The sequence below is a fragment of the Octodon degus genome, unplaced genomic scaffold, assembly GCF_000260255.1.
Source record: "Octodon degus isolate 3935 unplaced genomic scaffold, OctDeg1.0 scaffold00145, whole genome shotgun sequence".
Taxonomy (NCBI): Eukaryota; Metazoa; Chordata; class Mammalia; order Rodentia; family Octodontidae; genus Octodon; species Octodon degus.
Genome location: NW_004524721.1, coordinates 5786839 through 5794178, shown reverse-complemented (window position 1 = coordinate 5794178; position 7340 = coordinate 5786839).

Below are 7340 nucleotides of genomic sequence, written 5' to 3'. Positions count from 1 at the left end.
TGCCTAGTTTACATTCCAATCAACAGTACAGAAGTGTTCCTTCCCCCCTCTAGTCTTGCCTGCATGTGGTATTGTTTGATTTTTCTACAATAGCTATTCTATCTGAAGTCGGATGGAATTTGTTTTAGATAGCATTTCCCTGATGGTCAGTGATGTTCGACACTTCTTTGTGTATTTCTTGCCAGCCTCACCTCTACATGGGTGTACCACATTCTAATAGTGCCTCAGGCCAGGCATGGAGTAATCACAGGTGTGGTGTTTCCATGCAGAGCAGTGGTAATATGTGATTATTGGGTTGCCATGCTGTGAATACTCCCTGTGCAGACTGTCTCAGGGGACAAGTCTTGACTGGGTCTCATCTGCAGAAGTCAGGGCAAGGGGTCCCAAAACAGAAACATTTGAGAAACCCTGGGAAGAAAGCTTGAGGGTTTGTTTGTTTTTGATCTTTTTGAGATATGATCTTGCTATACAATTCAGGCTGGCCTTGAACTCACTTTATAGCCCAGACTGGTCTTGAACTAGCAAGGATCTTTCTGCCTCAGCCTCCTGAGTGCTGGGATTACAGGCATCCGCCACCACATCCCGAGATATATGTATTTAGAAATTGATATATTTTCAATGCTCTTTTCTTTACTTTTTCTTCTTTTTATTGCTGTGCACTGCTTTTTTTTTTTTTTTTTTTTTTTTTCCTTTTTTTTACAGAGTCAGGTTGCCTTGGACTTGCAGTGATCTTCCTGTCTCAGCCTCTAGTGTACCCTTATGCCCAGCCCCTAGTTTTTCATTAACCTTGTTTTTGTCCAATGTCAGGTGGGCTGTGCCACAGGAAACAAGGGTATCTTGGGTTGAGGAGACACCATTAATTTTGTGTTGCCTGCACAAACAACACAGCCCAAGGGAATCTTAGGCTGCTGTCAGCTGGAGAAGCTGGAGGCAGAGGAGCAGCTGAGCTCTTCTGGATTCTTTTCCTCTGCTGCTCAATCTCTGCAGCAGTGTGCGAGTTCACAGCGCAGGCTTGTGTTAACCTGGGGTGGGGAGCAGGGTCACAGTTCTACATACCATTGCTTTCTTGGACCCCCAGGAGATTTCTGTATGGCGAGGTCTTGATCCTAAAAGGATTATGGCAAGAGTGGAGGAAGAAAGAAGAGAGCTTTTGAGGACAGTGGCTTCACCCTCAGAGGGAGAAGGGTTGTGAGGGTAGCATAGTTAACCCCAGCCCGGGAGAGCTGAAGGACTCGAGCTTTCCAGCCATGGACATCCTACCTGCGATTTCTGCACAAAGGCCTAGCCAGCTCGGGCATTGGGCTAAGAGACCTCCAGGCCTTACAGTACACAAAGCGTTCCGAACAAGCAGCAGACCAGAAGCAGAAAGGTCTGCACCCGCAGGGAGGACGTGCAGGGTGGGCCAGAGGGAAGTGTGCAACACAGTGAATAATGCATCTCCGTTTTGACTTCAGCAAGGTATTCAACTTACCCAAGGTTTAATTTATTCATCTAGAAAATGTGGGACATCAGAGCAGGCTTTGGAGGAAGACAAGTAAAAATTTCCATCCCTTTCTAGCATTGTGACCCTGAAAACCATTTCTATCCTCCCTGGTGTATTAGCTCTTGTGTAAAAGGAGAGAGCATGATTGTTCTCTACCTCCAAGAGTTTTAAGAATTAAATATGTCAAATGTCTAAGACAATGTCTATACAGGGTGTTCAATAAATGCCAGCAATCTAGAGTAAGAAGATGGGTTTAAAGACTTGAGAAGCGCATGCAGGCACTTAGCACAGAGTGGGCCTGACACAGAGGGGGCCACTACTGGGAGGTGGCCCTGACTGAAGCATTTGCTGACCAAAAGCCCAAAGCAGGGATATGTCTGTTCCTCTTTGACCCTCTGACACACCAGTGTATTCATTTCCTGTTTCTTTGTTGTGACACATTATCACACACTTAGTGACTTAGAACAAGTCCTGCTTATTATTTTGTAATTCTGGAAGTCAGAAATCCCAAATCGCTTTCATGAGGCAAAAACATCAAGACAACAGGAGAATCACATTCCCATTGAGACCCAGGGGAGACTGTTTCCTGGTGGTCTCCACTTGGTGGGGACCTCCTAGGTTTCTCGGGGCTTGTCTTCTCTCCCAGCTTCAAAGCCCACAGTGTTCGTCTGTGATGCCGCTCCGCCATCCTTCCTCCTGCGCTCATGTTCACTGACCCACCTCCCGCTCACGTGGCAGCTACACGGAGCCCACATCCGTGTAGAATTTCTTGGGTTTTCACTATGGGCAGCACAGCATGAAGTTCTGGTGGGATTAAACTTCTCTTTGTTTCCTGTCTGTGGGCACATTTTCTTTTTGGTGTCTGACTTGAAGGTAACTATAAAGAGTATTTGCAGGGCATGGTGATGCACACCTGTAATCCCAGCACTCAGGAGGCTGAGGCAGGAGGACTGCCACGAGTTTGAGGTCAGCCTGACCTACATAACAAGACCCTATTTCAAATTAGAAAAAAAAAAAATGTTTATGAACTGTGATACTAACCTAGCAGGGACATACCACCTCTTTAGTGGCTCCTCCCTTGAGGGTGGAAATGATTTCCCAACTCATTTTAGCTGATTAAAAACTCGAACTTCTTTAAAAAGTTTTAAGACTCCAATCAGCTCATAAATGGTTGCCAAAACAATTTGTACTTTTTAGAAAAGGCCATCTGTTAAATTAAAACAGTTCCAAACTCTTTTAAACATACTTTGGGTTATAATGTAACTTCAAAAATTTAGAATTTTGTATCCTCATTAACAAAGTCAAGGGTCAGGCCTGTTACCTGATGGGTTGGCTGGCGTTTTAGTACCTTAACAGAACTGAGAGAACCTGTTATCAAGGGGAAACGTGTGTGTTGGGCTCTAGCTTTAGAATTTCCAGTCCATGGTGAGGCAGATCCATTGTTGCGCCTGTGGCCTGTGGCAGGGCAGCATATTGTGATCAGAAGCAGGTGGCAGAATAGGTTGCTCACCTTGTGGTGGCCAGGAAGAAAATCCAGAGAGGAGCCCCAAGTTCCACAGCCCCTGGAGGGTGTATCCCTGGGACCTCCGATTTTCCTCTAGCCCCCCACACCCCCTTTCTATCTCACTAGGGGTTGAAACCAGGGCCTTCTCATTGAACTCCATCCTTGTCCTTTTTATATTTTTGTTTTGAGACAAAGTCTTGCTAAGTCACTAAGTTACAGTCTGTACTTGTTTCTAAGGAGTATGAACTAAGCTGCTCTGTTAGCTGGTACACTCGCGGAAGCAAGTGTGCAGGTAAGTGGCTCTGAGGCTGCCAGGGCTGAGAAGAGAACACACTGGTTTGAACAGCACAGGGGAGCGATGGGCTCTTGCTGCAGAGCTAAGGGCTGACCAGTCTTCTATCAATCTAACGGTCAGGTCTGGGCTTGAGCAGCAGTGTGCTGGGAATACCACGAGGCCACACTGGAGCCTGAGGCTGAGAGCTGCTCAGGTCCAAGTTGTGGGGTCCAAGTCGGGTAGGCACACAGGACTCTCTGGGGCTCAAGGCAAAGTAGACTGCAACCAGCCAAACAGTCAGGACCTCCCTCAGCCTCTGAGGCTCCAGCACCTTGCAGGTCACTCTGGAGTCTTCAAAGCCTCCAGCAGTCCATCCTGTGGGCTGGACACGTGACTCAGCTGCTCAGAAATGTGAGCATTCATGGCCAGCACGCATTGCTTTCAAGCAAGCTATGTAGCACCTCTGCGTACACTTGGGGACATTTCAAACTTGCAAGATTGCTGGTCTATTTCCTTAAATGAGACATAAGTCTGTATAATTTTTAAAATATATCTAGCATGGAGTTGCTGGTTAAGATCCTCTTTTGATTTAAACATAGTCATTGTTGAGAACTTACAGTGATTTTTAAAGGGCCCAAATTCAGGACACTAAAGGACTGAATTACAAAGATCTGATTGAAAAAAAAAATCTGATTGTAAAGGGAAAATACTGAGTATCTATTAAATAATATCTATTTGTCAAATGAGTGAATATACCTGAATGACAAAGCGAACATTTATGCTTTTTGGAACTCCAGGAGTCTCATAAAATTCTTTGGACCTTAAATTTTAGTCGGTCTACATAGATCCAAAGAGACCAGGAAGTGATACATTGTGAAATACTTTGTATGTTTGGGAAATGAAGAAACTATCTACTACTTTCTTCATAAAAATAGAGCTGAGGGCCCGTGTCGCTGGGTGGCAGAACATGTGTATGTCAGCATTTTGGGCTTGAGCCCCCACACACAGCAGAAAGACTTAGAGAATATGTCTGGGCAGGGCAGCAAGTGCAGCGAAGCTAGAAAATCTTAATAAAAGTCACTTCCAGTGCTCCTGACCCTCATCTTCTCAGACTCCAGTGCGGAAAGAGACTTATTCAGCTGTCTAACATCTCTGAGTACCAACAGTGGGTTAGGAAATGAATTAATGTCAGATTCTTAACTGTTGCATATGGTAGCAGCTGCAACAGAGATCTGAGTCACGTGGACACTGCCTAGAACACCTACACAGCAGAAATGGACCACAGTACAAGAGGGAATCAGGGCACTCAGAGACTTCGTGATGGCACCATGCATAGGCTTCATTTTCCAACCCTTTCCCTTTATTTAGAAAGGAATCTCCCATTCCATTAAACGACACTCAGCCTTCTCTAGCTGAGTGTGGCTACAAGACAGTTGTGGCTTTTAATAGCTTTTAAAGAAATACATTAAGTCTTTCAAATTTCATTTCTAGATGTTCTTCTAGAAGACTGGAAATTTCTGAAATCTAATCAAATTTTGAGAGACTAAATTAGACAACATCGTGCTTGCTTCAACAGCACATATACTAAATTAGTGAACATCTCTGAAAGTCAGCAAAGGAAAAGTGCATGTGTTCTTTTTAGGACACTCTAAGACAACAACAGATTTCTATTCCTTTCTCACCACAATGGGAAATTTACAGTAAAATAAACTTGGAGAATTAGAAAGCCTCCCAAGGAGATACTTATTTATAATTGTGATATCAAATACATAACAAGATTTGCCTGTCTGTAAGTGTATGCATAGTAGCCGTGTCTAGAATATTTTTATCCTACAAAATTAAAACTATACAGCCATTAAGCAGCAGCTCCCTCTTGGGCCCCAGCCTTGGTTGTTTTGTTTTTTTTTTTTTTTTTTTGCAGAACCGGGGATTGAACTCAGGCCCTTACGCTTGCCAAGGAAGCGCTTATTCCACTGAGCCATCTCTCTGGCCCATGGGCCCCAGCCTTGGTAACCACATTCCTTTCTGCTTTCTGATTCTGGGAATGTCCTGACACCTAGTATAAGTTTAAATATATCATAGAAGAGGTGTCATATAATATTAGCTTTTCAATGACAGTTTACTTAGCTTAGCATGATATCATCGGGGCTCACTAGTGCTGCAGCATATGTCACTTGATTCTCCTCTCTTTTTTAATAGTGCTGTGGGTTGAATGGAGGGCCTGACTGTGACAAGGATGCACACTGAGCTATCTCTCCCAGCTCTGTTTTTTCTTCCTTTTTTAAGGCTGAATAATACTCTATTGGGTATGCACGCATATTTTGTTTATTCATTCATCTCTCAAAAGGCAACTTCAGCTCTTTCTGTCTCTTGACGATCATGAATAGCTTCTGCTATGAACATAGATGTGCAAGAAAATAGTAATTTTTGAAGTGAGGTATTGTGTTGTGCCGAGAGGGTCTTACTGAGGGGTGGCAGTAGAGGAGGGGAGAGACTGGTGGTATTTTGCAAAAATCATCAACATTTGTAAGTATGGCAAGACCTCCAAGAATTTTTTGCTGGAAGCATCTCAAATGTATATGCTAGCTTCCCTTCAAAAGAAAACAAATTATGTTAAACCACATTGTTTTCCTTTTGGGCTTGTTGGCAGAGTTTTGTCTCTAATGAATCATTCTAGAATAAATCCTAAAAGATGATGTAGAAACATTCTAAACCACCAAATATTCGAGGGACCCATTTATTAGGATGCTTATAAGTCCGTGCAAAGATAAGCACAAAGCAGATTTTGTTAAACATCCTATTTGTAATAAAATTAATTGACTAATTAATTGATGATCAGCCTATATCAGATTTCAACATTTTTTTTTTTGAAGTTGTTTTGATGCTTTCAAAAATTGTCTGGAGCCCAATTTGGCTATAGTATATTTTTTACTTCTGGATGTTTCCCTCCACCAAATGAGAAAAGCTGAGAAATGCCAATTAAGTGGCTTAACTAGTCTTATTCCTTTCAGACTGAAGAAATTAGAACACTTTAAAAGAATGTGTATGATTGCTTTGCAGTCAATAGGCTCCTTTTCCCTCTCTCATTTCAAAAACAGTAAGACTCAAAGCAAAACATTAAAAAAAATATCCAGAAATATGTTCCAAGATGCCTTGTAGTATGAATATCATGTGTAGTTTATCTTTGAGAGACTGAGTCAGAAGGGCTGTGAAAAACATTTGGGTGGAGAAACATAATTTATCTAGAGATACATTTTGCAAAATGCGATCCCTATCTTTTCAGCGATTATCAAAAAGATCACACGGATTTCATAACATAAATTACTCTAAAAGAAATACTGTCTTGTTTGTGAAGTGTATAAATGACATGATACCTTGTTTTGTAAAAATCTCATTCCCAGTTATTCTAGCTTAGTGTTTTTCAAGGGTGGATCAACTCAGAACAAATTAACCGAAGCAGCTTAGGAATCGATCATTGTAAAAGTTAATGATGCAGTATTTGACTGAGTTCATGCACGCGCTAATCTTCAGGGAGAGAAACTAAGGTGCCGACGTTAAACTATACTAAGGGAGCAACTACTCAGAGAGAGATGGAAGTCCGCCAATTGCAGAAACATGTTGTCCAGGAAAAAAATCACTGATTATAAAGAACATCCTCTCTCCTTATATAAGCTACCAGATGTTGCTGTACTGAATCTAAAAACGAAAAAGCTTATGAGTCATAGGGAGCCGCTATGGTTGAGCAAAGTTTAGCGGCTCTGTTAATTAAAACACGTTGTTGTTCCTGTGATAATGTTACAAAATGAGAAAATGTAGTGTATGCCAAACTGAATTTACATATTCAAAATGCCATTTAAGCTATTAATCTGAATATTGAAAATAGATACTGTGTAAGTGAACAGTGGTTACATACATAGTATGTGATATAAAAAAGTGGGTGATATTAAAAATGCATTAGGACCATTAAGCTTCAAATGATTGAAAGATATATCAGGCTTTTTAAATTTTGGTACCAGGGCCTTTGTACTAACTTTTTCTCCCCTTTTTCTTTTTAATTTTTTTTTAATTTTATTTTATTT